Raw genomic sequence first — 25499 nt, 5'->3', positions numbered from 1 at the left:
AAGTTTAATGTTGGTTGCAAGTGGTTGCCCTTTGTGTTGCGGATGGCCTTGCAAATGAGAGGAAGCCATTTGAAGTCTCTTTCTCCTGCTGCAAGCTGACTGCTGTGGGTGGGCCTGATCAGCTTTGTTAGGCTTTGCAGCCATGGGCTCATGGTGCTATTTATTTATTCGTAGGTTTATTTAGCATGCACTGGGGATAGGCTCTGGGGCCATGCATTTGTCAGGCAAGCATTCTGAGCTGAGCTGCACCCCAGCCTCTTTTCAAGTTTAAAAGGTTACATTTTAAAATACCTATAAAAGGACTTTGCCTCAATCATGCCAGGGGAAAACTTAAACTGCTCCCTGCCTTTATAAAGTTTGCTGACTTTTGTTCTGTATTTTATTTTGTTTGCCAGATAAGCTGTCAAAATGTAAAGGTGCCTTCAAGCAAATAACTCTCCCACTCACGGACCATGCAGGCAATGCTACTTAAATGCAGGAACACACACCTACAGACAGACAGACACACAGATACATACATACACATACATAGACAGACAGACATACACACACACAAACACAGACACACCCACAGACACTCATACCCACAGACATTCACACCTACAGATATACATAGAGATACATACACATGCAGAGACAGGCAGATACACAGACACACACACAGACAGACATACACACAGACACACACAGAGACATGAAAACAGTAGGGGAACTTAGGAAGAAGGGTTTCAATAGGAGGAGAAAGATAACACAATATTGGGGTGGGGGACTATGACCAAAGTATTATATATGTATATATATGAAAAATTAAAAACAACAGAGGTTTCTAACACAAACCATGAAGTAAATATGTTGGTAACTATCCATGCAACAGTTACTCTGTAACTGGAGAATGTTGACTTCAGACTAGTTCATACTCTTCTATCAACAGAACAGAAACTGACAAGGAATATTAGTCAGCAGTTCTCATGAAGGAACTGGCTCTGCCTGTAAGATCAAGGGAATCTTGCAAACATTTTCATGAGCAAAACAGAACACAGGGTCCAGGTTACAAAATAGAACAGTGTGATCCCACAGGGAGAGCTGCAATGCTGATAAGCACCGTCTACCTTCCAGCAGTAAGTACATACATACCTACCTTCTGGTACAGTATAGATTGAGAGGAAAGAGCTGCAGCCTACATGGCTGGCTGAGGACTCCAACTGTATGGGGTTTTTGTTGTTTGTTTTGTTTTCTTGAGCTGTTGTTTTACTTAGCACAGGCTAGCCTCAAATTTGATGTAGCCAACAGTGACTTCTGATCCTCCAGGTCTCATTTCCTGGAGAGCTGACTTTACAGGCATGGGCCACCAAGCTTGACTTATATTTATGTATGGCTGGGGAACTCACCCCATCCTAGGCAATCAGTCTATCGACAGGACTACTTCTTGAATAATTTCATTACACAAACATCTGCAGTCAGTTAGGCTTGGCTAGGTCTTAGGCACGGGGCTCATCATGTTAACTGTTCCTAGTCTCGACTGTGCTTGGAATAGTTCCTAATTAGAATAGGAAGTTGATGCCCCTGCCATTAGGAAAGTGGGGATAGGAGAGCATTCCTCAACCTGCCCATTTTGTGGGAGATTGATGCTTATTCTCCTATTGTCTCCTGCTCCTAGTCAGACAGGCTCCCTGTTTTTCTAGGACCTTTGGCTGTGAGGCTGGCTCAAGCGCTCTGCTGTTGTTGTTGTTGTTATTATTATTCGATGTGTGTTGCAGTTTGGGGAACAGAGGACAGCTTGCAGCAGTTGCTTCTTACCTTTCCTCAAGTGAGTAACTAGGATCCAACACAGGGGTTCAGTTTTTGGCTGCAAGCTCCTGTACCCACTTAGCATCTCGCTAGCATGGCTGGGGTTCTTGAATGGCAGGAGGGTACAAGGTGCTCGGGATGTCTCTGGCAAGTTCTAAACACACAGGGATTTCCAGAAGAGGGAGGAGCAGGAGGAGGAGGAGGAGGAGGAGGAGGAGGAAGAAGGAGGAGGAGGAGGAGGAGGAGGAGGAGGAAGCTTTGATGACCATGGGTTCCTTCTGTGGTCTGGCTCCCTCAATTTCCCCCACTTTCTCTGCTGGCTGCTCGCAGCCACCTCTGTGTTACAGGGGCCAGAAAGGTTTGCACCGGCAAGTGCAGGTTTGCTCCTTCCCTCCAGTGCTCATCCTTCTGACCCACTCTCGCATCAGGGAAAGTTCTGGCTCCACCCGCTAGTATTAGGGGTTCCAGGCTCTTCCTCTGCTGATGTTAGGCAACTTCCTTATTGTAGGGCGTTCATCAATCTCCACTGTTGGGGGCCTAAGTCCCCTACCTCTGTCGGCTTGAACTGCAGGGGTATTGTCCTGCGGTCCACAGACACGCCCTGCGCCGGGTGGAGACATCTGGGAGGGGGGGGGGGTCTTGCTCACTGGTTCGTCCTCCCAACCCCACCTCCTCTTCGGGCATTTGTGGCCAAGCAACAAATGACCTCTGTCCCCGGAGGCTTCCGACTTCCGCGCGGACCCCTCCCAAACCGGGAACCCCGTGAGAACCCAGCGAGGCGGTGGGTGCCTGCAGCGGGGACGGGACGGGGCAAGCCAATCTCCTGTGCCTACACCTGGACGGAGCCGGAGCCGGAGCAGCAGTCCCAGCTCAGGTCTCCCCTTGCCGCCCCCCCCCCCCGCCCCCCAATCACGGTGGCCCGCAAGACCCGGACGGGCGGACTCTCAGGCTCCGCGGCTCCGGGCTTTGCGCAGCGCCGGCTCCGGTAGCGCGGGCTCCGAGGACGCCGGATGAGGACAAAGGGCGCGAGGTGAGGGTGGCCGCAGGGCTGGGGGTCTTGCGCCAAGGGGTGTGGGAGGTGTCCATGTCAGTGTGTGCGCGTGTGTGTGAGTGAGTGAGAGAGCCATCTAGAGCCACAGCCAGAACGAGCCAGAGCGCTCCTGGCACATGGTGAAGGCTTCGGCTGCGTAGGTAAGAACTTTAGGAAAAAGACAGCACTGCTCCAGGTTGTGTACACCGCGGCTCCGTTTTGGGGAGGCTGTTTGCCGCCCGCTGCCCCCCGGGGGTGGTGGCAGCCGCGTCTTCTGCAGCACGTGGGACAAGGGAGAAATGGGACTTCTTCCCAGAGTGGCCAGCCTGTGAAAGGCTGGTGGCTGTGGTGATCATTGGTTGAGTTTGGTTATTGGATCTCCGTTGGGAGCCACAAACAAAGGCTACTGGCTGAAGTCCAAGAAAGTGTGTGTGTGTGTGTGTGTGTGTGTGTGTGTGCGCGCGCACACACACACACACACACACACACACACACACACACGCGTCCGCCAGCCCACCAGTGATCAGGGTTAGGGTTGTGGAGGAAGGCCAGGAGACACTCCATGCAGAGAGACACTGGGCCATTTGCTGTCAAACCTCATTTAATCCTTGGTCCTGAGGAGCAACCAAAAGAAATTACCTATTTTATAGACTGAAGTTTTTCTTGAATCAACTTTTATTATAGAGTCAAGTGTTGCCCCAGGGCTTGAAATGCTGTTTTATTAGCCCTTTAAAACCATGAATGTGTAAATTTAACCAAATAAACACCCATTTAGTCCCATCAAGGACAATCTTTTGCCTTTAACAATGGGCGTCACACAAGATGATTCTGAACTTAGTCTCAAAAAGACGTGTGCAGGTCTGAGTTTGCATTGCTTGGTGGGCTGATGTTGCTGGGAGTTTTAATTTAGAGTCCATCTCGGTTTTCTTAGTTTCTTTACGCCCCCCCCCAACCTCCCACGCTGAACTTTGGCTCATTTAAAGTTTACAGTAGGATCTGTGACTTTTGGTTATCCCGCAACATTTGCTTCGGGATATCCGTTCTTCCTCATTCTGATAAGAGTATTCTTCACGGAGTTAGAAGTCATTTTGGTTTGAAATTGGCATTCCACCTTGGCCCTTCTTGTTATTGAAGGTGACTAAAGCGGTTTGTGGCTTAAAATGTTTTAAACATGGGGACAGCAGTTGTAGTCTTAGACTGGTAGACAATTTGAAATTATCCTTTGTGTGGCTTTGTAGCTGTACTCTTGTTTAATAATTTTAATCAGATGTTGTAATCTTCAAGCTCAGCTAAGCTTTCTGTGCTTAATACAGCATTGATTGCCCCTTGGCTCAGGAAACCACTCACTGAGCCTCCGCGACCTTGCGTCCTACTGTTTCACTTGAAGTTAGAAGTTTCCTTTTACTGTATCCACTCTGGGGCTTCAGTTTACTTACAGATTCTCAGCAGAGAACTTCCAAGCAGAGCCAATAACAGGTCAGAAAACCCAGAGGGGAAGAAAGGAGAGTGTGACAAAGGTGAGACCAAGCCCCCTGTCCCCTGCCCAGATGTGATAATCTGAACCACCTGGACCAGGGGTTGACAGCAAGGCTACTTATTGATGCCCCCTGCTTGCTTTGAGAAGCCTCACATTCTCCCAGCTTTGTGCAGCAGATGTGGCAAGAGTGCTTTTACAGCTTTTGTGGGCTCAATGGGGTTGGGAATATGCAAGCTCTTCCAGAGGGTCTGTGGACAACTTATAATTCTGCCATAAAGACTGCAGGCAGTTAATCCTGTCACTTGTACATTGATTAATGGGTAACTTTGGCTTTGGGCACAGTTTCTAGACACAGTGCAAATTGTAGTGCTTTAAAGCTAATTATATCGAAACTATGGTAGAAGTAATACACATTCGTGACCAAAACTTTAACCGTGCAGGGGGGCTGGGCATGGTAGTACACATCTTTAATCTCAGCACTCTGGAGGCAGAGACAGACAAATTTCCGAGTTTGAGGCCAGCCTGGTCTATAGAGTGAGTTCCAGGACACCTAAGGTTACACAGATAAACCATGTCTCAAACCTGCCCTCCCTAAATATGCAAAGGAGTTAAAAAGGCAAACCAGAAATTCGAATTATGATTTACATTTAATTACTTTGGCATATGTTTTCTTGGCATAAAAATGAATTTCTGGTTGTACCAAAAAGTTGGTCAAAAAGATATATATATATATATTTTTTGCAACAGGGTCTCACTATGTGTCCTTGACTGTCTTGGAACTCTGTTGTAGACCAGGCTGGCCTTAATCTTTCAGTGATCTGATTACCTCTGCCCCCAGAGTGCTGGAATTAAAGGTATATGCCACCACTCCCAGAAGGTCAAATTATAAGATAGTTAATTTATGTCATTTTGTATCTGAATTCTTTACATAATGATTATGAGTACTGCCTATCTTATTTTATATTATTGCGTTAAATAATGATTGTATATTTTGTTGTATAGACAAATTATGATTTAACCATTTCTATAGAAATTTTTTATACCTTTCCTATGTGTACTTCTGCCATTTTTTTCTACAATGAGAAAACACCTTTGACTGATAGCAATAAATGTGTCTCAAACTTGCCTGCTGTTAGGAAGTGGCAAAAGATACGTGATTTCTGTGACAAGAGGTCAAATAGATAAAGTCTAGTTTCAGCTCTTGGTCTCTGTGGAAATAATCTTGGTTTCTGAACCAACTTTTAGGTCATTTATCCATTTCTAGGACATGTGGGGTACAATTTGCATTTTATTTATGTTGTCAAATTAGGGGTTTGGGGGAACCAAAATTTTGTTCTCTAATTTTATCTTACTAGAGTTTGGACTGACATAGATGTGTGTATAATAGTTTTGTTGTTTTCTTTCGAGTGAAAGAGATATATTTCAGTGTTTGTATGGGAAAACAGCTCTCTTGGAAACATACAGTATAAACTTTTTTAAAACTTAAATTAAAAAAATATAGGAGGTATGCTCTTGTGTCTGTGACTGTAAGAACAGTTACCTTTGGAGGCTGGAGAGGGCAATGTAGTCCATGGATCTGGAGTTAACTGGCTGTTGTCAGCTTCTTGGCCTGGGCCTGGATGCTGGGAACAGAGCTCAGGAATTCTTCAAGAGCATCATCTTCCTAACCTCTGGGCCGTATCTCTCTGTTCCTCATTGGAAATCTTGATACAGTTGATTCTCCTGACTCTTCATTATGGAAAATTACAAACCTGATCAAAGCTAGAGCAGTGTGCCCTGAGAAGCAGACAGAGGCAAATTGGGCATGAGGCTGCGTAACAGAATGGCCCAGGTCCCGGAGTCAGGACACTTGCTTTACTGTTTGCTTTGACTTTGTGGGACCTGGTTCTTCTTCCCAGACACTTGTTCCTATCTGTCCCTTAGGGAAGTTGACCTAGGTCGCCTAACAAGCTTCCTTCTGACTTTAACTTTGTTAACAACCTTTTGTAAACTTCACCTTTTGCTACCGTGATGTCTCATGATCTGTAGAGCTTGGAGCAGCATTACAAAATGTGGGTTCTTGGGTCTCCCCACCTAGACCTAACCCTGAAACTCTGTGGTTTAATGTGACTTAAAGTGTCTCTGATGAGCACTCCAGTTTAAGAACCATGACTGTAGCCAAGATAGCTATAAGCTTGAAAGAATAAAACCAGGGTTGGGAAGATAGCTCAGTTGGTAGAGTGCTTGCCTTGCAAGCATGAGGACCTGGGTTCGGTCCCTGGACCCTCCTGAACGGTGTGTGTTTTCCTCCCTTCCATGCATGGTAGGCTATAACGTGAATGCATACAGTACTACTGACCTGGAACGACAGTGCTGTGAGGTTGTTCATCATTCAGGAACTCTGAGAATTGACACATTTTTGACTGTAGGACTTGGGAAAGCAATCTGTGAGATACAGGACTGGAATCTATGCAGGCAATTTCACTCAAAATTAAAAGTCTGAGCCAAACTGCAGTGACACCTCTATCTAATGGTGTTTGTTTGACATCTGACTTCTTCTAACGCAGTGGTCCTCAACCTTCCTATTGCCACGACCCTTTAATACAGCTCCTCATGGTGTGGTGACCCCAACCATGACTAATTCATTGTTACTTCACAACTGTAACTGCTACTGTTATGAATTGCAGTGTAAATATCTGATATTTGGCCACCCCTGTGAAAGGGTCATTCAGCCCCCTAAGCAGTTATGACCCAAAGGTTGAGAGCAGCTGGAAGATCAAGTCTCTCTTGCTCACTGTGGTCACCCACCACCCTATACAATGGCTGGCCTGTAGTAGGTGCTCAGTAAAAATTGGCTGAATGAATGGGTGTTTGTTCTTCTTGGAACTTCTGGAACACTGGGGGCAACAATTAGAAATGAATGAATGGTTTACCTTTGAGGTCCTGCCTATACGTAAGCCGAAAATATCACCCAGTTTAGTATCATGCGTGGGGATTTGTGCCCATAGAGGCGAGAAGAGGATGCTGGATTCCCAAGCTGGAGTCACAGGTGAGCTGCCTAATGTGGATTCTGGGAAATGAGTCCAGGACCTTTAAAAGAGCAGTAAGTGTCCTTCTGAGCCATCTCTCCAGACCTGAAAGCATCTCATGTGTGTTTAGTAAGCTGTTTCACTGCATGGCCGCCTGACTTAAAGCTGATTAGTCACCTTTTCCTGAGCATCAGCCATATGAAAAGCTGTTCTGGTGACTCACTATTGGCCTCACCACCCAGCGAAGTTGGGATTGCTGTTTGTATCTTATAGGTGAGCAGGCTAAGGTGGCTTGTTAGGGATAAATAGAATCTCAATAAAGGCATTTCAGAGAGAGGAAGTTACTCCTCATCCCAAGACCACCAGCACCAAGATGCCTACACCCCAGGCTATGTTATTCAGCTCCTTTTTGTATGCCCTGAATATTTTATTTCACACTTACTCATTTGCAAGCACACACTTGATCCGGCACATGTGTGGAGGTCAGAGTACAACTTGTAGGAGTTGGTTCTCTCCTTCCACCATGTGGGTACCGGTTATCAGACTTGGCAGCAAGTGCCTTTACCCACTGAACCATATTGCTGGCTCTACAGTAAATACTTTTCTTTTTTTTTTTAAAATTAAATCATATTTTGCATCTCCTAATTAAATGTACATAATTCAATTTAAAAGAAAAATGCATTCAGAGATGTGCAGCTTTCCCACTCTCTGGTTCCAAAACATTTTTATTACCCTTAGAGGAGGCCAGCACCCATCAGCAGTACCTAGGTGCCTCTTCCAAGCAAGCCCCAGCCGTGCACCTGTGAGCCTCTGTTGCTGTATTGGGAGTCTCTAAATAACTGACTGGGTGACAAAGGCTTACTCTGATGGAGAGGATAGAGTCCACTCTGATCTGGACTCTCTGAAGTGTCTTAGGAGTCTTTGTGAAGGCAGAGGTAACAGATTGGCTCTCAAGAAAGTATTTACTGGAGTCAATATAAGAAAGACGAAAGGAACAGAAGTTTGGTGGGATAAAAATGGTTTTCAAGGCTGGGGAGATAGATCAGCAATCGAGAGTACTGGCTGCTCTTACAGAGGACCCTGATTCAGCACTTACATGGTGGCTTGAAACTGTCTGCAACTCTGTCTCCAGGGGATTTGACATCCTCACATGCGCAGGCAAAACAGCAATGCACATAAAACAGAAATAATTAAATCATTTTTAAAAGTGGTTTGCGCTGGGCAGTGGTGGCACAAGCCTTTAATCCCAGCACTTGGGAGGCAGAGGCAGGCGGATTTCTGAGTTTGAGGCCAGCTTAGTCTACAGAGTGAGCTCCAGGACAGCCAGGGCTATACAGAAAAACCCTGTCTGGAAAAAAAAAAGTGGTTTGCTATGGGACACTGCCACTGTCCAGCCTGAGTGACTCACATCCCTGTCCTGGGTGGGAAGGCAACTACAGTGAGAAAGTGACTCCAGCTGCCTCTCCAGGGCCAAGTGGCCTCTCACCAAGGGGGCAGCTAGCTAGGAAACAGATCTTTATCTCTGGAGGTGGGGATCAGTTTGAGCAGACACACCACAGGGATGAGGGAAACCCAGGCTGGAGAGTGGAAGCAGCTGCTGAGGGCACTCGGGAAGCAGAGTCAGTGTCACCAGAAGGACTGGTGGCAGGTGGTGGCCTAGGGGTGGCATGGGAGGGGGTGCTCCAGAGATTCTGATCTCATACACCTGTCCACCAAGACAGCTTGAAGAGGCACCCCAATCCTCTGTCTCATTCTCTGCTTGCTTATAGATCGCATAGGGTAAAGATGAAGTAAATGCTGTTTCGGAATCCACGTCACTGGGCTTGGAGGAGCATGTCCGTCGTAGTGTTCTGGAGGCAGAGGCAGGAGGATTGCAGCAAGTTGGAGGCCAATCTTGCCTAAGGCATAAGATCCTATCTCAAACTTTAAAAAAAATACAATAAATATAAACATAATTGTCCATTATTATGTTTCTTTTCCCACATAAAATATTGTTATATTTTTGCGTGCACAAGCATGTGTGTGTTTTAAGTCAGAAGTTGACATCAGGGGACTTCTTTAATCATTTTTTACTTTATTTCGTTGAGACAATGTTTCTTGTTGAACTTTGGGGTTCAATCTTTGGCTAGCCTGGCTGGCCAGAGAGCCCAGGGATCCTTCCGTCTCTGCCTCTGTTGCACAGCTGTATCGGATGGTTTTTTGTCTTAGCAAGGGTGCCAGGGGATCGAACTCAGGTCCTCACGCTTTCATGCAAGCACTTTGCCAACTTAGCTGTCTCCTTAGCTCTCTTGAGTTGTGTGTTATTCAAAGTTTCAGTTTATCAGGATGTTGATTTTACTGCCTGGAAATGACAGCTTGTCCCTCATTGCTGGACATAATTGGGCCAGGATATTACTTACTTTGATTCTGTCTGCATTATTATTATTTTTTTTTAAAGACGAATGGCCTGGAACCCACTATGTAGATCAGGTTGGTCTTGAACTCACAGAGATCTGCCTGTGTCTGCCATCTGAGTGCTAGGATTAATGGTGTGAATTACCACACCCAGCTTGATGGCTGTTTTCTTTGCCTCCCAAGTACAGTACTAGGGTTAGAATTACAGGAATGTCACTGGCTTTGGCTTTCTTTCCAGAGTGGGAGTTGGGGTCAAGGGGAGGTGTGGAGGTCAGAAAGACAACTTGTGTGAGTTCCTCTTCCATTTCACTATGGGGACTGAACTGTGGTTGCCAGGTTTTACCTGCGGAGCCCTCTCCTTGGCCCCGCCCCTGTCCCTGCCCCTCTCCCCGCCCCTGCCCCTCTGCACCCCCTCCACCACCCGTCCCCCTCTAGTGGCGATTACCAGATTAGAACCCCATTTAGCCTGAATTACTTCCTTGTGGTGCTGTCCCAAGATGACCAATCCTAAGACTAGGACAGACCTTCCAAATGTCTCTCTTAGGTGAGGAGGGTTGCTAGTGAGTGCTCCTGTGCAAGTCTCCCCACCAAATTGCTCCTGAAGATGGCTCGGCGGGGGGGGGGGGGGGGGCGGGGGGGGGGACGCTCTGATTCTCTCTCCCAGAAGCTCCTGGCTTTTCATTCAGATCAGGTGTTCCCACCACCTGAGGGAAGCCTGTAGGGCTTTTTCTTAACCAGTGATTGATGGGGGAGGGCCCAGTTCACCGTAGGCGGGTCCTCCTTTGGGCTGGTGGTCCTGGGTTCTATAACAATGTCGACTGAGCAAGTCATGGGGAAGCAAGTTAGTAAGCAGCATCCCTCCATGGCCTCTTCATCAGCTCCTGCCTCCAGATGCCTGTCCTGTTTAAGTTTCTGCCCTGAATTCCTTCAGCAATGGAAGTGTAAGCCAAATAAACCCTTTCCTCCCCAACTTGCTTTTGGTCATGGTATTTTATCATAGCAATAGTAACCCCAATTAGGGCAATACTTAAGGTCATCATTGCTAGGTTTTATGTTACTTCCATGCTTACTTTTTTAATTAAAAATTTTAATGTGCGTGTCTGTGTATTTTGGTCTGCACATATGTCTGTGTGCTACATTCAGGTCAGGTGCTTGCAGAGGCCAGAAGAGGACATCAAATCCTCTGGAACTGGAGTTACAGATGGTTGTGAGTCACCATGTGGGTACTGGGACTCAAGCCTCAGTCCTCTGGGAGAGCAGTCAGTGCTCTAAACCTCTGAGCCATCTCCCAACCCCTACATGGTTAATTTTATGAGAAGTTGTGAAGTAGTGTGCCAGTGTGACCGTGTTCCTTTATATCCTCATAGCTAGGCACAAGGTTCTAGGGTCTCTGCGTCTTTGTCAGTCTTTGGTATTACCACTTCCCACTTAGCCTTTCTGCAAGGTATGTGGTGGTGTCTTATTGTCCTTTTAAAAGGTTTGTTTTTATGTATGTGTGTATACTACATATGTGAGGGTGTCCACAGAGGCCAGAAGAGGGCATTGGATCCCTTTGGGATTGGTGGTTGTGAGCTGCCATCTGTGGGTGCTGGGAACTAAACTTAGGTCCTCTGTATAAGCCACAAGCTCTCTGAACCCCTAAGCGATCCCTCTTGCCCCCTCTCCAGGTTCTCTGCTGTCTATCCTTTCTGCTTTAGTAAAGTGACACTTCACACCTTTGGCCCACTTTCTGATTGCACTGTTGGGCTTTGCTCTCCCCTGGATGCATACTTTGTGAGCGTCTCCTTCCACGTGTGCCTTGTTTCTTCATTTTCTTAGCATGGGCTTTGGCAGAGCAGAATTCTTATTAAAGTCTAGTGTATCAGCTGTGTGTGTGTATTTGTATATGTATGTCTGCGTGTGCCCCTATGTGTGTCTGTGTAACTGTGTGTCTCTCTGTGTATGTATTTGTGTGTGTGTGTGTGTGTGTGTGTGTATATATATATATATATATATATATATATATATATATATATATATATGTCTGCATGTGCCTCTATGTGTGTCTATGTGTCTCTATGTGAGTGTATTTGTATATATATGTCTGAGTGTGTGTATCTGTGTACCTCTCTGTGTGGGTACTTATATATGTATGTTTGCATGTACCCCTATGTGTGTGTTTGTGTCTGTGTGTGTATTTGAATATATATATTTGTTTGTGTGTCTCTTTGTGTGGGTTTTTGTATATGTATGTCTGTGTATCTATATTGTGTGTGTGTTTGTATATAAATGTTTCTCTGTGTGTGCCTTTGTCTGTGTGTCTATATATGTATGTGTATTTGTATATATATATATATATATATATGTCTGAATGTGTGTATCTATGTGTCTCTCTGTGCGGGTATTTGTATATGTATGTCTGTGTGTCTCTCTGTGTGTGTATCTATCATCTATCTGTGTGTATCTGTGTATCTCTGTATGCTTGTATATGTATGTCTGTGTGTGCATCTATAAGTGTGTTTGTGTAATATGCTTTTGATGTTAAATTAATAAGCTCTTTGACTAACTCTAGTTCACAAAAACATTCTATTATTTAAAGAACTGCATTCTGGTCACATGCTTTCTTTGAGTCTGTGGGCCTCTGGGAGTCAACTGTTGTTAAAGGTGCTGTGGTTTAGGTCCAGGTTCACTTCCTTGCTGGGTTGTTCCAGTACCGTTTGTTGGAAAAGCTTCCTCACCTCCGCTGAATTGCTTTCGAGCTGATTTCTAAGATGGTCAGAGTTGATCTTTCTTTGAACTGGAGGAGAGAGAAATTGACAGAGCACTGGGCTCCACCCCCAGCATAAACCGTGTGTATGGCGTATGCCTGTGAACTGGGCAGGCTGGAGGTGGAGGCAGGAAATCAGCAGTTCAAGAGCATCTTTGGCTACACAGAGGATTTGAGGCTAGCCTGGGCTACCCGAGCCCCTCGTCTCAAAAAAACCAAAGTTGTTGCTGTAGATGTGTTTTTAAGGTAACTCTAGGCATCCAGATAGCCATGAATACAGTCAGCTTTAGGACACTGTGAGTCAAGATTGTGCAGTAGCTGAGTGGGGATATGAGTCAGGGCAGACGGACTGGCTGTGCTGATGGCGTCTGGCAGCCTGCAGTATCCTAGGCTGATCTGGGGCACCCTGACCTGTAGGGTGAAGTTAACCTTGTGGTTGGTATGGGGCATGACCTGCCTGGGCTCCTTCAGGGACTGCCTTGCCTAAACTGCTGGCCAATTTTAGCTATCAGCTCCTATCAGACCTCCCCACCCACTGAAGAGGTTTGAGAAGTTGGGTTTAGAAACCTGGGTAGCCAATATGTGGAATTTAAATGCAGTCTGGGAAATGTGAGTTTCCATTTGTTAAGGATACTGATAACTTTAAAAAATGTTCTAATACACAGATGTGCTCACTGGAGAAATTAAGGAAAAAAATACAATTATGCAAACTGTATCTGAAATTTTCTTGTCCTGAAAAAATTCTTGTGAACCCTAAATTATTTTGGAAGAAATTATCTTTTTTTTTTTTTTTTTTTTTTTTTTTTTTTTGGCAATTCATTCCAAAACCCCTTTCTCAGTCCAGTTGAGTCATGGAAAGACAAAGCTAGTTTGGAAACAAAAATTCTCTCAATGGCTGAATCTGGAGAGAATTTTCAACATGGCTGGCCATGCTGCTGAATGAGGCCTTTGTGTGTGGGGGCAGAGGTCATACCAGAGAGCCCAGCAGTATTAAAAGGTGGGGAGCCTGGGGTCCGGCTGTGGCCAAAGCTGCAGAATGGGCTTTTGTTTCCCCTGGTCTGCTGTCCCAGGGAAGGCCGAGGACATCAAAGGCATGTCTACAGACTGTTATCTGGCCTCATCCTTTGCCCTGCCAGCACAAGGAGGTCTCCCTGTGGGGAGCCAGGGTGAGGGAGCCCTGAGCTAACACCCACTGTTAATTGTAGGCAGGGGTTGATCAACGACATTAGCATTTGCCAATTCTGTCCGGCTCTCTGATTTGTTTGGAGGAAAATATATTGATTTCTTTATCTGATTAAAAGATTGAAAAGCATTCTGTTCAGAATCAAAGATGATATGTGCTGGTGGCAGAAAATGTATAAGTGGAAGAGAAAGCAAAACAAGAAATAAATTCCTTTTTCTAGAGATAAGCACTGTCAGCATTTGGGGGCACCATCAATCTTTACACTTTTTTTGTTTGTTTTGGTGTGTGTGTGTGTGTGTGTGTGTGTGTGTGTGTGTGTGTGAGAGAGAGAGAGAGAGAGAGAGAGAGAGAGAGAGAGAGAGAGAGAGAGAGAGAGCATGTGTGTGTGTATACATGTGCACAAGCCATAGCAGGTCAGAGGACAACTTGGCACAGTTCTGTCCTACCATGTGGGTCCAAGCGTCAGTAGGATAGGCAGCAAGTGCCTTTACCCTCTGAATCATCTGGATGGCCATTGCTATTGTGTTGCTTTGTTTTATCTTGAGACAGGGTTTTACTAGGGCACAGAGAAATTGTAACCATTTTACCTAATAAATAACCATCTGTTACCTCAATGATACTTTTGAACAGTTCCTATAAGGGATAGGTGTAAATTTATAATATTTAGCAGTATATATTCACTATAATATAAATATAATGTAAATATTTGATTAAGCAGAGAAGACCACAATACAACTTCCATTTCTTCAAAGCCCAAATCTCATAATATAAAGAAATTATGTCAAAGAATATTTGATATCTGCAGCTATCAAAACGTGTGAAGTGGAATACTTACAGTAAGGACACAGAGAAAAGATGCCCCCCAGAGTGAGAAGGAAATGGTATCTAATGTGGAACAGCCTTTTAACATGGATGGTACAGTTAATCCCAGCACTCTGGAGTCAGAAGCAGGCAGATCTCTATGAGTTTGAAGCCAGTCTGGTCTACACAGTGAATTCCAGGCCAGCCAGGGCTATTCAGGGAGACTCTGACTCATAACTACAAAAGAACAACAAAGTGATCTGTGTTCTGACTGATGAGCAAGTACTGGGTGTACTTTTTCTCTTAAGTCTTCTACCAACTGGGGGCCCCTCTGGGAGAAAGCCTAAGAAGAACAGCAAACAGAAGCAGAGTGATGGCTGCTGCTGTGCGATTGACATCTGAGCCAGAGACATGGGTAAGGTGAAGGAAACGCTGCTGCCACTGTGAGCCATGATTTCAGGTGGGACGTGAGTGGGATGATCTGCAGGACTGTGGTCACGATCTTCAATCAGACAGTGTCTGGCTCGCTTGTACTGACTGGCTGTACTGTGTTATGGTCACCTTACCTGCCCAGATCCTCAGAGGCCAGAATTAGGTCCTGTCACCTGGGAACTCACCAGAGCCAATCCGAGGATTAGGGTACTCCTGGAATTGGCCCAGGAACACATTCAGCTCAATTATTTGATACCATGTAGCTAACCATACTTTGATGTTGCATTTCTCCCTCCCTGTCAGGAGATCTTTGAATCTCTGCAGGGATGGTAGGGAGCTGACAGACAAAGAGATATCGTGGGAGAGGAGAGCAGTGGTGGGATTCCCGAGTGTGAAGTCACTTAGGCAGCCTGTCCCTTTGTTTCTTTGTTTCTGGGCTATAGCAAAGAGTAGGAAGATTACTTTGAGATGTGTCTAGCAACCGCTATCACAAGTGCTAGCTTCTTGCTGTGTTTGATGTGTTTTCAGGAACCACACACATCCTTTGTGTCCTCTTACATCTATGTTGCCAAACTGACTTACTAGATAGAGCCTGGATGTAGTGGTGATGATGGCGCCGACTACTACTATTTCTGCTCCTTCTCCTCCTCCTCCTCCTCCTCCTCCTCCTCCTCCTCCTCCTCCTCCTCCTCCTCCTCCTCCTCCTCCTCCTCCTCCTCCTTGTCCTCCTCCTCCTCCTTCTTCTTTTCTTCTTTTTCCTCTTCTTTCTCCTTTTCCTCCTCCTCCTCTTCATCTTCCTCTAAGGTTTAATTTTAACTATGTGTATGGATATGTGCACATACATGCACATGGCTGAGGAGGCCAGAAGATGGTGTCAGTTACTCTAGAACCGGGGTTAAGGATGGTTGTAGGCCACCTGGTATAGGTGGTTAGAACTGAATTCAGGTCCTCTAGAAGAGCACTGAGTGTTCTTAATTGCTGAACCCCTGGATTTCTCAAGTTTTCAGAATTAACATAATATATAAGTACACTGTAGCTGTCTTCAGACACACCAGAAGAGGGTATTGGATCCCATTACAGATGGTTGTGAGTCACCATGTGGTTGCTGGGATTTGAACTCATGACCTCTGGAACAGCAGTCAGTGATCTTAACTGCTGAGCCTGAGCCATCTCTCCAGCATGCCTCACAGAATCTTTAGTCTTCTAAGAAGCCTCTGTCATGCTTGCAGGCATTTTCCAACTTCTGTTTTCCTGCGTTTGAAGCTTACTGCTACAATTCTAGGCAAAGGTAGTGTGATGGTTAGTGTTGATGGTCAACTTGATGGATCTGGGGTCACCTAGGAGATAAATCCCCAGGAGGCCTGGGAGGGATTATCTTGGTTAGGTTGGTTGAGGTAGGGAGATCCACCGTAAGAGTTGGTGACACCAATCCCTGAGCTTCAGAACAGGATAAGACGGAGCAAGCTGGCTGAGTAGAAACACTCCTCACTCTCAGCTTCCTGACTGTGGACACGTGTGACCAGCTCTTTCACACTCCTGCCATCAGGATATCTTCACCATGATGGACTATACCTGGAACTGTGAGCTGAAACAAGCCACCCATCCTTTAAGGGACCAGTGTTTCATCATAGTGGCAGAGAGAAACTAAGCCAGGGGGATTGTGTCGATGTTGATTCAGGTAGGCCCGAGTACATGGTGACAGAGTCGGAAGCACTCTCTAGCTTTGCAGACTTTGGTGATGCAGGGCACATGGCAAGTGACAGGAGCAGCTAGAAGGAGACCAGGGCTTGCCTCTTGCTTTGCCTTCCTAAGCAACAGGCCTCCCGGTCCCAGCTTTTTTGATGAATCAAGGGACCAGGTCGGTGTTTGGTGACTGTAGATATGAAATAGAGTTCTGGTCTCCTGGTTCCCTCTGTGGTGTGCTAGGTTCAGAGCCCCTCCATCTTTCCTGACTTTCCTCCATTTCCCCTCCCTCTTCTTCCTGTGGGTGTGAGGACATCTATTCAATACCTAAAAGAAGGCAGCCAGGGTTCCCTTCCTACAGCAGAGGTGACTGTGGCAGGTGTCCTTCATCACTCACCGTCTGAAACTTGTCCCAGAGGGGTTTGGGGCTTAATCTTTTTTTTTTTTTTTGTTTTTGTTTTTGTTTTTTTGAGACAGGGTTTCTCTGTATAGCTCTGGCTGTCCTGGAACTCACTTTGTAGACCAGACTGGCCTCGAACTCAGAAATCCACCTGTCTTTGACTCCCAAGTGCTGGGATTAAAGGCGTGTGCCACCACTGCCCGGCAGGGCTTAATCTTTGAGCAGACATATTTTGCCAGGCTTTTGAGTCAATGCATAATTGAACAGTAACTGACCTAGGGGTCAAATTAAATTCATTTAGTGCTGAAAAGGTCAAGTAGGAGAGGCAGCTGTATGCACCTTTTCTTTATTGGGCTGGCTATGGGCAGAAAATAATCCCCTTTGCACATGTGAATGTGTGTGATATATATTATATATGTGTGCATATATTACACTGTGTTGTGACTCTTGTGAATTTACCCCTGGATTTCGGGTGGGTAGGTGGTCATAGGGTCCCTTGGGCTTTCCAGGAACATCTTGGGTGAGAATTTTCTCCACCTGAAAACAAGATGCTTGGACTTGGTGACCAGGGGTCCCAACAGCTTTAATGTTTTCTATGGTCTGGGTGTCATTCAGGTAGCCACAGTCAACTGTCAACTGTCAACTTTACCCTTGCCTCTTGGTGTCATGTAGACTCTGTTCTTGGGAAGTGTGTTTGGTGCTAGAGCAGAGAAACATATATATTTCAAAGGGAGATTGATTGAATTAGCCTATGAGGGGCTGATTGACCAGTCATGGCTATCTGTGTGCTGGGGAGGAATGAGAACAGCCCAGGGTTTCCAGTGCAGTTAATGGTAGCAGTAACTGGAAGACCCAGAGGAGCTGTGTGGTAATGACAGAGAGCAGATTCCCTTTGGCTGGCATGCTCGGGACACCAGGTGAATGCTTGGAAGAGACCCACTGCCTCTGCCCTCCATGGCAGCTCCCCTGAGGGATCTGAAGATATTTCCACATGCCTTCTGAATCAGGTACCAGCTTTTCAAGTCTAGACTGGGGAGCCGGCTTGGTTCAGAGCTCTAGAACCTTGGTAAAATGCCAGGTATGCCAGTGTCCACTTATAACCCAGTGCTGGGGGCGGGGGTGGGATGGGGAAGGAGCGAAGAAAGGAGGATCCCTGGTGCTCTCTCTGATCAGCCAATCAAATCTGATTGTTGAGCTCCAATTCAGTGAAACACCCTGTCTTAAAAAGTAAGGGGGAGGGGCTGGTAAGATGGCTCAGCTGTCGAACCTGAGCCAACCTGGACCCATGTGTTGAAGGGAGAGACCTGACTCCACATGCACCCCATAAGCATAAGTTGCATGCATGCACGTGTGCACGGGTGTACACACACACACACACACGAATACTAAATAAGTGAAATGTAACAAAAAAGGAAACAGGTTGGAGAACAGTTGAAGAAGACACTTGTCTGCTGGCTTCCACATACACACAAAATAGAAAACATAATGTTTTTCTAGTGTGCTGGATAGTTTTATGTCAACTTAACATAAGCTAAAGTCATATAAGAAGATGGAATGTCAATTAAGAAAATCCCTCCATAAGATGGGGCTATAGGCAAATCTGTAGGGCATTTTTAAATTAGTGATCATTGGTGGGGCCCCCCCTGGACTGGTGGTCCTGGGTGCTATAAGAAATCAGGTGAACAAGTCAGTAAGCAGCACTCCTCCATGGCCTCTGCATCAGCTTCTGCCTCCAGGTTCCTGCCCTGTTTGAGTTCCTGTCCTGACTTCCTTCAGTGATGGACTACAGTGTGGAAGTGTGAGTCAGATAAACCCTTTCCTCCTCAGCTTGCTTTTGTCATGGTGTCTCATCACAGCAATAACGACCCTAACTCTTCTTGGAGTTTTCAGATACATGACTATAGCCATGGTAGACTGCACTGGCTGGGCATGGAATCTCCCTCCATCCCCAGAACTTCCAGCATCAAGATTTACACATAGTCTCCAGTCTTTCTTGTCTTGAGATAGATAGAAGTCTCATGTATCCTAGGTTGGCTTTGAACTTGTTACATGGCCAAGATGACTTTGAACTCTTTATTGCTCTGCCTCTATTTCCCAAGTTCTGGGACATGTATCACTACTCTTGGTTTATGTGGGGCTGGAGATCAAATCTAGGCAAGTCCCCAGTGTTGTTTTAAAGACAAAGTGTTCCTTTAATGTTCCTTTAAATCAGTGAAAGAATGTGCACAGTTTGAAACAAAATTACGCAATAAGCGATAATCTACCTAACTGAGAAATTTATGAGTTATAATTCTTCCCTACACACAAGTTTGGCTAATTACTTTTCTTGATGTCAAAAGCAACTCAAGGAAGGCTCACAGTTCAAGGTCCCTTGGGGTGAGTCCTGTCTTCCTTGGTTGGGATATCTCCAACCAGCGATCCAGTTCAGCAAAAGCAGCAGCAGGAACCGGAAGCAGTGGCAATAGCAGCTGCTGCAGCCTCCTGGGGTGCTGGCATTTTTTTATGCCTTCTCAAGAGTCCCTAGAACTCCAAACACAAACTATCTAGCAGAATCAAATCTCGCCCCTGCCAGAGCACGAGACAAATCATAGCAGCTGTGGACAATCTGCAGCAGCCCCGTATCCCACACCTGGGACTAAAACCAAAACATATTCATAGAACATGACTGGGTTTTACAGAAACCAGAATTCTCCCTTCACGGAAGGGCCTTGAGAGTTTGTGCTCTCACCCACTTCCAGTCGGCACTCTTCTTCGTGTTTGTGGTTAGATACGTGATCTCTTAGCTCTGACCACCTGATGCTGTGCCTCCCCTGCCATCATTATGGGCTGTTCCTCTGAAACTGCAAATGAAACTAAATTCTTAAGTTGCCTTGGTCATGGTAATTTATCACAACAGCAGAAAACAAATGCGCTTAGGGAATGGTGTCACCCGCAGTGGAATGGCCTTCTCACTTCAATTCATCAGGATAATCACTTCCCAGGTGAGTCTGGATCTCAGCAAACTGAATTGAGACTAACATCAAAGTAGATATTAAGCGCTGATGTTTTCTAGTCATGAACCACAGTAACAACAATAATAATAATATTAACTATGCCCTGAAATTGACTTTCTGGTGACTGCTCTTTGGTCTGATAAGATACCTTACATTTGGTATCAGAAAACCAACAGAGAATAGGCACAATGCATTTAACAGTCCAATTCTGTGCAATGGGCATTATTCTAAAATTGGAGTCTCCAGGCTTGAGGGTCCCACCTTGCTCTTTAGAGCCCCCATGCCTCTTTGGGGTCTGGGAGACCCTCTGCGCTGATGCATTGAGGCCATGAAACTTGTTCCTTAGTTGTCATTTTTGTTCCACATTGGCTTTGCAGGTACAGAAAGGATAGTTTTCTTTTTTTCCCTGAGTGATTGTAGCTGGGGATTCTGGAGACTTCCCTAATTCTTCCAGGAATTTCCCTGAGATTGTGCTATAATTTTTTTGTGTGTGTGCTATAATACTTTATGGTAATGTATTGGAATGGCCTCAGGGAGGAACAGTAGGCTGCCATAAACCTCTTACTATGCTGGGTGGTGGTGGCACACTACATTTATTCTCTAGGGGGTAGGGGGTGGGAGAGTGGGGGAGTGAGGGTGGAATACAACTTTAATCCCAGCACTCGAGAGGCAGAGGCAGGCAGATCTCTGTGAGTTTGAGGCCAGCCTGGTCTACAGAATGAGTTCCAGGACATTCAGGGCTACACTGACAAACCCTACCTCGAAAAACCAAAACAACAACAAAACACAAACCAAAATGATAAATAGAAGCTCCTCACCCCTTACTAGTTGGGGTTGTTTTCAGAGGTCTTTACACATTAAGAGCTCATAGCTCTATGGGGGAGAATGTGGGAGGCAGAGAAGAGCCCCTTTTTGGGTTCTTCCTGTATTTCTAGTTCCTGTCCCCAGCTTGACCTCCTTGGCTGTTTTCCATTGGCAGACAGTCCTCTTCAAGGATTATTGGTAGTTGGAATTTACATTTCCTTGAGCAGAGCCCCCAACTCCCTACAACTTCAGGCTTGGCTCTGTCTTTCATCCATTGCTCTGCACCCCTCCACCTAGAGCACGCGTCTGGCATTGCCTGTTCCCCAGAGCCTCCTCTTCTTGTCTCAGCCGGATGAAGCCCTGTGGCTTTTGGGGGACATGGTCTCAGCCTCCTGCTTCTGCCCTTCCTCTGGTCCTCACCCTCCTGTTCAAGGACTGTTTCTCACCCTTCCCTCCTCTTCACTTGCTTCTCCCTGCTATATGGCAGCTGCCTGAACAAGAACACACACAACCTTTCAAGAACAAACAGTCATTTTCCAGGACAGCTAGTCTAAACTCAAATTTAGAAGGAAAGAAAACAAAAACAAAACATTCTTTTAAAGCCAACATAAACGATAGAGAGTTGGCTTTAGAGAGAGATTTGGCAAAGATGTTTTTTTTTTCTAACTAGATCCGTGACATTCATATTTCTTGCCAGACTAGACTCTCTACCATCACTCTTTCTGTCTGTCCCTCTCCCTCCTCCTCACTGCCCAGTACACATTTGGGTGTGGGTGTGGGTGTGGGTGTGGGTATAGGCACGTGCAGGCCTCTGTGCATGTATGGCGGTCAGAGGACAGCCTCAGGTGCTGATCTTCACCTTCCTTATTGTTTTGAGGCCCTGGGTTCAATCCTCACAAGTGCTGGAAACTAGTATAGTGGTGGGTGCCTGTATTCTCAGCACTGGGTAGGTAGAGGCAGGAGGATTAGAAGTTCAAGGCCATCCTTAGCTACATAGAGCCTTGGAGGCCAATCTGGGCCACGTGCAACCTTATATGAAGCAAACGATGCTCCCTGCCCCCGAAAATCCAAGGCCAGTGAGATGACTCGGAGGGTAAAGACACTTGCTGCTGAGCCTGATGACCGGAGTTCGTTTCACAGGACCCACATGGTGGGAGGAGAGAACAGACTGCAGAAAGTCCTCTGACCTCCACATAGGTCCTGCAGCACCTGTGCACTCTCCATGCACACACTAAATAAGTAAAGCACATGTAAGAAGATAATTTCAAATTCTATACATTGGAAGCTAGTATCCAGTATGGTGGCATTGACAAGTGGGGCCTTTGGGGATTGATTAGGTCATAAATATGATTGGCAGTCTTGTAAAAGAGGCCCTGACTTTGAGCTGTGTGTGGACACAGTAAGACGTTGCTATTTTTAAGTCGGAGACTGAGCCGTTGTCTAACACAGATGGAGCTGTACTTTGGTCTTGGACTTCTGGCTTCCAGCCTGGGAGCAGTAGTTGCATTGTCTGAGGTGCTCTGCTACGGCAGCCTGCGTGGACTAGAGCTGCCGCCTCTCCTCTCAGCTGTTCCCTGAGTACATCTGGGCAGTTCGCCTGATTGCTACAATCAGGACCCAACTCGGCCCAAGGCACTATTCCTATTTTGCCTTTTGAGATAGGCTCCTACTTCTTAGCTCTAGCTGGCCTGGAACTCACTATGTAGACCAGGCTAGCCTCAAATTCATCGTGATCTTCCAGTCTCTCTTCCTTTTGGATGCTTGGATTAAAATGAATGTGTCACCACACAAATTTTTGTCTTTTGGTTTGTGTGTTCCTATGCGTGTGCACATGTGCAGGTATGTGTGTCCATGTGTGCACAAGCATGTGGTGGCTAGAGGCAGATGGCGGGTGTCTTCCTCAACCATTCCCCACCTTGATTTTTGAGACAGAGGCGTTCGTTGAGCATGGAATTTGCTGATTTGGTTAGATTAGTACTCAACAAGCCTCAGGTACCCTCCTGGCTGGCTCCCTATACTGCACACAGGGACCAGGGACAGGGCTGAGCTTTGCCAAGCAGAGATTACAGGCACCACCCATGTGCCTGGCTTTTATATAGGTGCTGTGAGCTGAACAGGTTCTATGCTTTCTTAGCAGCTCCCTACTGATTGAGCCAGCTCCCCAGCCTCAGGCACTGGCCTTACTAGTAAGTTATGGAAGCTTCTTTTCATCCCTAGCAATTTTTCCTTGACCTTTCTTTGTTGAAAGCACCGGGTCACTGCTCTCTTGGCATTGCTGGGCTCTTTCTCATTATGTGCCGTTGCCCATGTATATTAGGCAATCCTAATTAGATATAGCATCTAGATCGGCTTTGGGCTCACTGCTGGGATGGTAAATGTATGAGTGACACTGTGGGCTTATATCACAGAGTGCTTTATGTCAGCTGGCCTACCTCTGAGGTACTAGGATTGGCCAGTGGTTAAAATATGACATCTGATTTTTTTTTAAGACTTAATTTATTTTACTTATATAAGTATACTGTGTGTCTTTAGACACACCAGAAGAGGCATCTGATCCCATTACAGATGGTTGTGAGCCACCATGTGGTTGCTGGGAATTGAACTCAGGACCTCTGGAACAGCAGTCAGTGCTCTTAACTGCTGAGCCATCTCTTGAGCCCCACCATTCTGTTATTTTATTTATTTATTTATTCGAGACAAGGTTTCTTTGTGTTGCCCTGGCTTTCCTGGAACTCACTTTGTAGACCAGGGTGGCCTTGAACTCAGAAATCTGCCTGCCTCTGCCTGGGATTAAAGGTGTGTGCCACCACGCCCGGCTTTTTTTTTTTTTTTTTTTTTTTTGTTATCATTCTGTTTTTTATATTTAAAACTTCTTTACCAATCTAGACCTACCATCACAGGTTGATAATCCTAGCTACTTAGGAGGCTGAGGCAGGAAGATCACAAGTTCACGACCTGCCAGGGCTAGATAGTGAGGTCAAGTTTATTTTGGGCATCTAAGTGAGTTCCTGTCTCAAAATTTAAAAGTTAAAAAAAAAAAAGGTCTGAGATGCAGCTTTATGGCAGAGTGCTTGCCCATCCTGTAGGGAGGCCCTAGGTGTAATCCCTAGAACTACAAAACGTCACTAGTGCAACCCTCCATCCCTCCCACTGGATCAAGGCATGGTTGATAGTCACTGATTTCACAGAGATGGCCATATATCCTGGTTTACAATTCCTTCTTCATTTATTTACTTATTTACTTATTTGGGAGGGGGGACTCACGTGCCACAGTGTGCATGTGGAGGTCAGAGGACAGCTTGTAGAAGTCTGTTCTTTCAGCCTATCATGTGGGCTCTGGGGACTGAGTTCAAACACCCTTCCCCACTGAGTCATCTTCCCACCCTCTTCACTCATGACAAAGCCTTTTCTGTAGTCCATGTGGGCAAGGCAGAGGTAGGGTGTAGTTCCTTTCTCCTTCTACACAATCTTCATAAGCTGACTCACCAGTGTTTGTTAGTTCTGTAGCCGGTAGTTTGTTAGTATGCCCCCATGTTGTGATTTAATACATTTATTGTGTTCAGTCTTGCAATGTAGTGATTCTTTTTGGTGATTAATTTGCTCACCAGGGACCAGTGCCCCCTGTAGGCTCAAGCTTTTGGCAAGTGCACAGGATTAAGGGACTGGGCTCACATTTGCCAAGCTGAGAACAAAGCTGTGCTTCCCAACCTGGGAGTCACAACCCACAGACTGCATATCGGATATTACATTATGATCACAGCAAAACTGCAGCTATGAAGTAGCAACAAAAATAACTTTATGGTTGGGAGTCACAACAACATGAGGAACTGTATTAAAGGGTCACAGCATTAGGAAGGCTGAGAACCTCTAGTGAATGGTTGACTGTGGGCACCCAAGGAGTTGTTGGAACAGCATTAGAAGGTCACATTGTCCATTTCCCAGAAGAGACATTTTTCTAGAGGTCATGGCATTCCTGACATTGTGCAATCTCCCCACTTTATAACAGGAGAGCGGAGACACAGAAAACTAAAGCGCCCCCTTCCCCGCCCCCAAACCTAGGGAGTCAATAAAGACAACCGGGAAAACAAACGTTGGCCTTGGGTTCCTGGGAGCCAATAAAGGAGTGAGCATGGGGAGGGGAGAGCATTCCAGGTCTCAGGAGATGCTTTGTAAGCTCACTCAGGGAATGCAGGAGTGAATTCAGAGAAGCCTGCCTTCAACCAAGCATGGAGTAGGGGAGGCAGCAGCAACGCCATCTTGGGAAACTGGGATGTCTCCATGACAAAGAAGTGGCTTACAGACCCGAAGGTGACTGCCAGGTTCAGCTGAAGGGCTTGCATAGCTGAACACACTGGCTTCCTATAGACCTCATCTATGGACTTGTTTGCCTCCTACCTCCTTGGGACCTCAGCGCCCTGAGAATGGAGAGCTCCCAGTGACTCAGTGGGTGCATTTTTGGCCCTAACCAGATACTCAGTAACTATTCTTAGCGATTGTGTGGTCCAGCACCTGCCTGTCCCTACCAGGGGTACCCTTCTCCCTTCCTTTGCTTTGCTCTTTGTATTTCTAAGACAGGTTGTTTGTTACCAGGTGGTTTCTAACCTGTGGGAGCAGAGTACTAACTCTCTGTTCAGGAGCAGTATTGGGAAAGTCTCTGCAAGCTGCTGGCATCACTCAAGGTCCAGTGTACAGCAATGACCTTGAACATTGCTTCTGGATAAAGGAATTGCTGTTATCTCAAGCTGCTTAAATTGAAGTTT

General features: G+C 46.0%; 1 protein-coding gene across 18 annotated transcripts in view; it reads left to right on the top strand.

The window, feature by feature from the left end:
- The first annotated feature begins 2070 nt into the window (after positions 1-2070).
- The window catches only part of Greb1 (gene regulated by estrogen in breast cancer protein), a 130780-nt gene continuing 107351 nt past the window's right edge, over positions 2071-25499 (top strand). For 6 of the 18 annotated variants that reach the window (XM_006515096.3, XM_006515098.3, XM_006515100.3 and 3 more), the window contains exon 1: positions 2427-2818. The gene's annotated coding sequence lies outside the window, so the exon portion shown is untranslated. Of the gene's footprint in view, positions 2819-2855; positions 2980-25499 lie in introns of those variants that run through there. The other 12 variants (XM_006515107.4, XM_006515106.4, XM_006515105.4 and 9 more) reach the window with 6 other exon arrangements.

This window comes from Mus musculus, chromosome 12 (genome assembly GCF_000001635.26).
Source record: "Mus musculus strain C57BL/6J chromosome 12, GRCm38.p6 C57BL/6J".
In the NCBI taxonomy this organism is placed as follows: Eukaryota; Metazoa; Chordata; class Mammalia; order Rodentia; family Muridae; genus Mus; species Mus musculus.
This window is presented reverse-complemented; position numbering and strand designations above follow the sequence as displayed.